This window comes from Monodelphis domestica, chromosome 7 (assembly GCF_027887165.1).
Source record: "Monodelphis domestica isolate mMonDom1 chromosome 7, mMonDom1.pri, whole genome shotgun sequence".
In the NCBI taxonomy this organism is placed as follows: Eukaryota; Metazoa; Chordata; class Mammalia; order Didelphimorphia; family Didelphidae; genus Monodelphis; species Monodelphis domestica.
Window position 1 is genome coordinate 208,092,473 of NC_077233.1, and position 9,585 is coordinate 208,102,057.

Consider the following 9,585-nt stretch of genomic DNA (forward strand, 5'->3'; position numbering starts at 1 on the left):
AAGGTAAAAAAAAAAAAGAGGGGGCAGTTGTTTTTACTTCCATCCTTCTCGTTCCCCTCCCCAACACTGTCTTTCTCTGAGCATTCCTGGGACTGGTCCAGAGGTCTCCAGGCCAGAGCTCGGGCAAGAGTCGAGAACTCCCAAGACCTGAATTCTGCCGGCCTCAGGCGACCTCCAGCAGCTGGTTATAAAGGCTGAGAGGAAGCCGAGGCATTAGAGTTCGCATGTTTCGGGATCCTGGGATTTTGAGGACCTGAAGGGTCTCTGAAACGGAGCCGAAAGAGGGTCACTCACGTCGGGGGCCCGCCCTGCCCCTAATTTGGAGCCAGGAGGCGTCGTTTCCACGGTGATGGAGCCCCTGCTCTTTCCTTCCTCCCTCAGCCCAGCTACAGTTTTACACCATTGAGGCGGCTTCTTGCCTCACTAGACAGATATGTCCTGATAGGTCATATGAAAGCAAGAGGCGGGGCCTAGCGGCAAAATCATTGCTTCCGGGAAGAGGCGGGAGGGTTCGAGAGAGCTGGAAGTAGTTGCCACAGACTCGTTCTCGTTCCCTGGGCTGGCAGAGGGGTTGAAAATGTTTGAGGAAATCTGCAAGGCGCCGTCCTTGCCTGCCTCCAATTGGCTGGTCCCGACTTGTGTGGAGCGAGGCTAAATATCTCTATTGCACCGACTGGAGGGGTCAGTAGAAAGCCTTATTCCTAGGCTGCGATGCTAAACTACCTTTCTATTTTAAATTATTTTAAAATTTTAATCTGTTCCTCTCACTACACCGCCCTCACCCCCCCCCCCCCCCCCCCCCCCCCCCCCCCCCCCCCCCCCCCCCCCCCCCCCCCCCCCCCCCGAGCAAATTAAGGACAAAACCACCCTCACTACGAATCCACAGAGTTAGGCAAAAAATCCCAACCAGAAAGGTCCAAGAATATTCATTTTAAGTTTACCCTTTCTTTGTCTTAAGGTGAATGGCATGCTGTTTTCATTCTCTGGGGCTGGAGGTTCTCTCTCTGGAGGTTTTCTGGCCCTACATAATTGTTGCAAAGGAACCCTTTTCTCAATTCCTTTAGTTCTCTGCCTCCTCCACCTTCAATGAACTCCGTTCACATATGGGTCTGAAATCTCATTTACTTCAAAACCTAGATCAAGCCCCAACCTCCCTGTGAAGCCACTCAGGATTCTCCCCAAAGATTCAGGGGAGTGAAGCTCTTGTTTTGATTCACCAGCCTAGAAACTGACAACATATCAAGATCCTTGTTTCTGCTTTGTACTCAGTCAACTAGGAGGCAATATCAGTAGTCTGAGCCATTAGTTCCCTGAACCATCCAAGTCTTACGGAATGTTTCAGAGCTTTTTAAGGAAAAACTAGTCTAACTTGAATGGGGTTAGGGATTAATTAGTGCTCCTACCAAATAATCCTACTATACAAGATTTTACTTCTATTTTAAGATATTTGTTCTCCTTCCACCTTTCTTCCCTGCTATGTTCCCTTTCTTCTTTAAAGATTATCAAAGATTATATATATAATATATATACATATATTATTAAAACACAACTGCTTCCAAGTATCATTTGTCTTATTCAACACCTCTGTGATAAAAATGGAAGAAATTAAATTTCAGAAGGGCACTTGTTTCTTCTCCCTCTATTAGAATGCAAGCATTTCATTTTCATACAGACCTTTCCAATTGCTCAAACATATTTACCTTTCTGGGTTTCTTTTAATTCTTGTATTTGTTTTTCAAAGTTTCTACTCAATTTTGGTCTTGTTTTTTTAAATAGATATAGGATATCTATTTATATAGATATAGAAATAGAAATAAAAATATTTTTAAATAAAATTTAAATAAATTAAAAAAATAAATAAAACAAAAAATAAAAAAAATATATGAACTTGTTTTATGAGGAATTCATTTTTTAAAACTGAAACTTTCAAAAATCCAGAAATAAGGCTAAGGGTAGCATCAAGGAAGAACTGAAGTTTTAAAGGGTGCCCTAATCTCACAGAGAACAGAGCCTACTTTTAAAACAGCTGGGAAAATGAGCAAACATTAAAAAAAAAAACCTAACCATAGAGAAATTTTATGGATACAAATTGCAAGGCCCAGACACAGAAGAGTACAGTGAAAGCAAAGCAAACATACAAAAAATCCAAAAGAAAAATATAGATTGGACTTTGATTCTGGAAGAGCTCAAAAGTCAATTTCAAAATTCATTTAAGAGAGGCAGAGGAAAAATGGAGAAGAGAAATGGAAGGAATGCAAGAAGAAATGGGTCAAATGAAAAAGGAGACTCAAAAGTTGATGGAATAAAATAATTTCTTAAAAATTAAGATTGGGCAATTCGAAATTAATAACTTCATGAGACATCAATAAACAATAAAACAAAATCAAAAGAATGAAAAAAAACAGGAGAAAATGTGAAATATCTAATTGAAAAAACAAATGACCAGGAAAATAGATCCAGGAGAGACAATTTAAGAATAATTGGACTGCCTGAAAGCCATGATAAAAAAAGGCATGAACATCATATTGCAAGAAATTATCAATGAAAAGTGCCCAGATATTCTTGAACATGAGAATAAAATAGAAATAGAAAGCATCCAGATTACCTCCAGAAAGAAATCCTCAAATGACAATTCCCAGGAATATAATAGCTAAATTCAAAAGCCCCCAAGTCAAGGAGAAAATACTGAAATCAGCCAGAAAGAAACAGTTCAAATACCATGGAGTTACAATCAGGATCACACAGGATTTAGCAGCTTCCACATTAAAGGATTGGAAGGCACAGGATATGATATTCTGGAAGGTTTACAACCCAATGTTTATCTACATAAGGACCCAGAGTAACCTATCCAGAAAAAAATGGATTCTTTAGAGCGGAAAATAATCATTTAATAAAGTAGAAGATTTCCAAGCATTCCTGAGGAAAAGACCAGACCTAAACAGAAAATCTGAAGTCCAGACACAGGACCCAAAAGAAGCCTAAAAAGGTAAATAAAGTGAAAATTTAAGGGACTCTGAAAGGTCAAACTGTATGTATTCCTACATAGAAAAAAAAGGATATTTGTAATTCTTAAAAATTCTTGCTAGTAGTAGAGCAATTAGAAGGAGTATACTTAGAGGATGGGGAAGTAAGCTAATTAAGATGATATGAAATGCAAAGAAAAATCAAGGGGAAAAAAAGAGGATTGCACTAAGAGAAAAGAGAAGGAAGAGATGGAATGGGGTAAGTTATCTAACCAAAAGAGGCATGAAAAACTATTACAGTGGAGGGGAGGATGAAAGTGATAATGGGCACTGCTTAAAATTTACTCTCATCATAACTGGCTCAGAGAGGGAATAACAACCATATTATTTTGGGGTATAGAATCCTATAGAAAAGTAGGAGGGGAATAAGACAAGGGTGGGGGTGGCAATAGGAGGGAGAGGGTAGATAAAAAGCAAAACACTGGTGAGGAAGAACAGAGTGAAAGGAAAAAGAGCAATATCAAAAGGGGAAAATTAAATTGAGAGGAATATACAGTTACTAATCATAACTGTGAATGTGAAGGATGTACTCACCCATAAGACAGAAGTGGATAGCAGAGTGAATTAAACATAGAAACACATTTGAGGCAAGATGATACACACAGAAATATAAGTAAGGGACTGGAACAGAATTTATTGTGCATTATCTAAAGTAAAAAAAAAGCAGGAATAGCAATTATTGATCTCAGAAAAAGCTAAAGCAAAAATAGATCTAATTAAAAGAGATAAGGAAGGAAATTACATCTTGCTAAAAGGCACTATAAACAATGAAATAATATCAGTATTAAATATATATGCACCAAATGGTATAGCCTCTACAATTTTAAAAGAGAAATTATTTTTTTTATTTAATTTTTTTTGTTTACAATAATCACTTTATTTCCCTCCCTCCCCTCCACCCACCCTTCCTACAGCTGACGTGCAGTTTCATTGGGTATTACTTGTGTCCTTGATCAGAACCTATTTCCATGTTGTTTGCACTAGGATGTTCATTTAGTTTACATCCCCAACCATATCCCTTTGACCCATGTATTCAAGCAGTTGTTTTCTTCGGCGTTTTTACTCCCACAGTGTTTCCTCTAAATGTGGATAGTGGTTTTTCTTATAAATCCCCCCAAGTTGTTCAGGATCACTGCATTGCCACTAATAGAGAAGTCCACTACATTCAATTGTACCACAGTGTATCAGTCTCTGTGTACAATGTTCTGCTGGTTCTGCTCCTCTCACTCTGCATCAATTCCTGGAGGTTGTTCCAGTTCCCATGGAATTCTTCCACTTTATTATTCCTATGAGCACATAATAGTATTCCATCACCAACATGTACCACAATTTGTTCAGCCATTCCCCACTCGAAGGACATCCCCTCATTTTTCAATTTTTTGCCATCACAAAGAGTATAGCTATGAATATTCTTGTACAAGTCTTTTTCCTTATTATCTCTTTGGGGTACAAACCCAGCAGTGCTTTGGCTGGATCAAAGGGCAGACAGTCTTTTAGTGCCCTTTGGGCATAGTTCCAAATTGCTCTCCAGAATGGTTGGATCAATTCACAACTCTACCAACAATGCATTAATGTCCCAACTTTGCCACACCCCCTCCAGCATTCATTACTTTCCTTTGCTGTCATGTTAGCCAATCTGCTAGGTGTGAGATGGTGCCTCAGAGTTGTTTTGATTTGCATTTCTCTGATTATAAGAGATTTAGAACACTTTTTCATGTGCTTATTAATATTTTTTATTTCTTTGGCTGAAAACTGCCTGTTCATGTCCCTTTCCCATTTATCAATTGGAGAATGGCTTGATTTTTTGTTCAACTGATTTAGCTCTTTGTAAATTTGAGTAATTAAACTTTTATCAGAGGATTTTTGTAATGAGGATTGTTTCCCAATCTGTTGCTTCCCTTATAATTTTGGATGCATTCATTTTGTTTTTACAGAACCTCTTTAATTTTATGTAATCAAAATTATTGACTTTACATTTTGTGATTTTTTTTCTAGCTCTTGCTTGGTTTTAAAGTCTTTCCTTTCCCAAAGATCTGACAAATATACCATTCTGTGTTTGCCTAATTTGCTTATAGTTTCCTTCTTTATATTCAGGCCATTCACCCATTCTGAGTTTATCTTGGTGTAGGGTGTGAGATGTTGATCCAAACCTAATCTCTCCAATTTTCCCAGTAGTTTTTATCAAATAATGGGTTTTGGTCCCCAAAACTGGGATCTTTGGGCTTATCATAGACTGTCTTGCTGAGGTCATTTACCCCTAGTTTATTCCACTGATCCTCCTTTCTGTCTCTTAGCCAGTACCAAATTGTTTTGATGACCACTGCTTTATAGTTTTAGTTTGAGATCTGGGACTGCAAGTCCTCCTTCCTTTGCATTTTTTTTTCATGATTTCCCTGGATATCCTTGATCTTTTGTTCTCCCAAATGAACTTTGTTATGTTTTTTTTCTAATTCAGTAAAAAAGTTTTTGTTAGTTCAATGGGTATGCTACTAAATAAGTAAATTAATTTGGGCAGGATTGTCATTTTTATTATGTTAACTCGTCCTACCCATTGAAACTTTTACTTGTTGAACTAGAGAGGGTAAACTGAGAGAAACTACTACTGATGAATAGAGAAGGTGAACTGAGGGGAACCTGTTTATTCTGCAATGACTGTTGCTTTCTGACTGACTGTGACTAGAGAGGGCTGTTGAGGGAACCTAAATCTGCTTATATGTAATGGAGGTAATGGAGGCAGAATAGAGAAATGCTGAGGTACAGGGATGCTACCACACACAGGAATGCTGGTACACAGAGTACACTGCTTATAAGGGACTGCTCTGGGGTCTATTCTGGGGTTTGCCTACTGATCCCTACTGATTGCTGATGGATCAATCTATTTCCTAACCCCCTTCCTCGCCCCCTCCCTCCCTTAACGCACACCTCCCTTTTGCCTCCCCCACCTCCCAAAATTTTCTTGAAGCCTATGCTTCTTTCCTCCCTCCTGAGTGAACTATAATGATACTCTAGTTGCTTTCTCAGTCAAGGAGTTTATTGGGATAACAGGATGGGAAACTGAGGTAAGAGGGATGACGAATTTCCCTAATCTAAATGAGATAAAATTGAGGGTTTGGGGAGTCACAAGTGTGACTCTTAGACAGTTAGAAAAATGGAGGACAACAGCCCTTTCAAAAATCTTCTTTCTTCTTCTTCACAAATCAGCCAGGTCTCTCAGCTTAACCCCAGAAAGAAACAAAGTTCAAAGTCTCTCCTTTTCTCCTGGCCAGCTCAACTCTCTTATAGACCACCAACTCAAAAGCTTCTCCCCTGATCAGCTTCCACTGCTCAGAGCCAGGGAGACAGAGACCAAGTCCCAAAAGCCAAGTTTCTCTTCTCAGTGTCAACTTCAGCTGCTCAAAGTCAGAGAAAACAAAAAATCAAATCAGTCTCACAAAAGTCTCTCAGCCAGCCTCAAACCTCCAGGGAGAAAGTGTGTGTCTCCCAGTCAGAGACAAAGTCCCAAAGCTCCTCCCTCCTGTCAGCTCAAACTGCCAACAACCTGGAACATTCCGTTGGAATCCTTTCTTGCATCTTGGTCTACAAGTCCTGCCAAATCTCTCTCTCATGTCTCTTATCACACCATGAGCAATCAATGTTTTTCCAATTGTTTAGATCTAGTTTTCATTGTGTGGAGAGTGTTTTGTAGTTGTGTTCATATAGTTCCTGTGTTTGTCTCGGCAGATAGATTCCTAGGGTGATTTTAAATGGTATTTCTCTTTCTAATTCTTGCTGCTGAAATGGGTTAGAGATATGTAGAAATGCTGATGACTTATGCGGGTTTATTTTGTATCCTGCAACTTTGCTAAAGTTGTTGATTATTTTGACTAGTTTTTTTGTTGATTCTCTAAGATTCTTTAAGTAGACCATCATATCATCTGCAAAGAGTGATAGCTTGGTCTCCTCATTGCCAATTTTAATACCTTCAATTTCTTTTTCTTCTCTAATTGCTACTGCTAGTGTTTCTAGTACAATGTTAAATAATAGAGGTGATAATGGGCATCCTGGTGTGAATTTCAAAAGTATTCCACCCTAATCAGACCATTCTTTAGAAGATCTGATTTAGCTATTTCCTGATCAATAACAATAGAGATACTTGGAATAACAGAATCAGGTCTTGGAAACTACATTTCTCCTCTCTTCTTAGTTTGACAAGATTAGGAAGGTCTGCATTAAACTCAAGATTTAATTATCTGAGGAGATGGCCTTCAACAGACCTGTGAAAAAAAGGACAGACGTCTGGGTGGTCCTAAGTCAAGCTTGAGCCACCATTGGCACATGTGAGACGCAGGAAGTGAGGTAGAGAACAGCGTCTGGAGTTCTCGTGATTTCCTGTGGAGAGGGCTTGAGTGCAGTTCGATCCTGGAGCTTGAGCTTGGAAGAGCCCTGCAGACAGCTTTCCTTCAGACAGGTCACGTGAGTGATAAGGACTGACCCCTTTCTTTGCCTTGGCTTTCCAAGGCCTTAACGCCTGCTTTGGCTCAGCCTGAGCCAGAGTGGTTCTGAGTTAAACCCTCTTTCCTACTCTCCCTCTTTCCTTCTCTCCCTCTTTCTCTCTCCCTCTAATATTTTCTTCCTCCTATTGTAATTAAATCACCATAAAAATTTGGCAGCTGACTTGGGTATTTTATTATTTGGGATTTCCCTTGGCGACTATTTAAATTTAGATTTTTTCAGTCTCAACCATAATATTCACCCTTTACACTTGTTTCTGTCTACGGGCCATTAAAACCCACCACCACTCCCTTGCTGTCCTTTGACGGTGACACTCTCATAAAAGATAAAAAATGCATCAGCAACAGGTGGAAAGAATACTTCAGTCAGCTTCTCAACAGACCCTCTTCAGTCAACCAAAGCGCCCTTGACCAGATCCCCCAAAACCGCACCATTGAACAACTTGACGTCCCTCCTTCAATAGAGGAAGTCCAAAAAGCCATTAAACAAATGAGTGCAGGCAAGCCACCCGGTAAAGATGGGATCCCAACTGAGGTGTACAAGGCCTTAAATGGAAAGGCGCTCCAGGCATTCCACATAGTATTGACCAGCATATGGGAAGAGGAAGACATGCCCCCAGAACTCAGAGATGCCTCCATCGTAGCCCTATACAAGAATAAAGGCGCACGAGCAGCCTGTGACAACTGCAGAGGCATCTCACTACTCTCTACTGCTGGAAAGATCCTCGCCCGTGTTATACTCAACAGACTCCTGTCATCTGTTTCAGAGCAGAACCTGTCTGAATCACAATGTGGCTTCCAACCAGATCGCAGGACCATTGACATGGTCTTCACGGTGAGGCAAATGCAGGAAAAATGCCTTGAGCAGAACCTGAGTCTCTACATTGTCTTCATAGACCTGACAAAGGCGTTCGACACAGTGAACAGGGACACATTGTGGGTGATCCTCAGCAAGCTCGGTTGCCCAGCAAAATTCATCAAACTGATCCAGCTCTTTCATGTTGACATGACAGGGGAAGTCCTATTTGGTGAAGAGACTTCTGATCGCTTCAACATCTCCAATGGCATGAAACAAGGCTGTGTCCTCGCTCCGGTTGTGACAAGGAAATCACTTTAAAAGACTGATATATATTAATTTAAGGTTGCCAAGGAATTCAGCTATGTAATTCCTAAATGAAAACTCAAGTCAGCAGTCAACCTTTTATGGAGTTTAATTACAAACAGGATGAAGAAAGGTATTAGAGATAGAGAGAGAAAGGGGAGAGAAGGGAATAGGGCTTAAATACCCCTTCTGTTTAGACTGGGCCAAAAGGCCCAAGCCCCTAGATAGCTGGGGCAAAGAAAGGAGATCAGTCCCTATTACTCACGTGACCAAAATGGAGAAATAGTCTCAGGGGCCTCCACCTCCAGCTTCCTTCAGAGCCAATCCTCAAAGCACCACCTCTCAGACCAAAAACCTCTCCAACCAACCACCCCTCAGTCCTCAGACCCCTCTCTCTTTAAGGAAACCATCCAAGTTCCCTCTCCTCAGTTCTCACATCTACCAATCACTGTCCATGTCTTCCCTGTGCTTAACCCAGGACCGCCCGGAGGTCTGTGGCTTTGCACATGTCTGTTGAAGGTTATATTCTCAATAATTAAATCTTGATCCTTTGCTGCAGCCCTTCCTAAATCCTGTTAGGACTGAGTAGGGTGGAAATTGTATTTTCCAAGACCTGGTTCTGTCATTCCAAGTATCTCTATTGTATCAATTCTAAAATCAATCATGACTCAAAGAAATTCCTGTTCTATGCTTAAGCATAGGTCAAAGCCCTTTCCATTGTTCAGCAAAAGGTTTCTGTCCTAAAGTAATCTTAAGAAGGGAGGAGGAGGAACCTCCCATGCCAATGGGGTTCACATTCCAATAGAGTTCCCACTATCAATAGGAAATTTTTCAAGTATGAAATTTCCCAATGGTGAAATTTCTAACATTTATAAGTCTAAGAAATTTTAAGGTTTACAATCCCCCCTGATGATCATTGGGAGACTAGTCTCCCCATTGATCATTTAACATAATCATTTTGTAGTTCTAA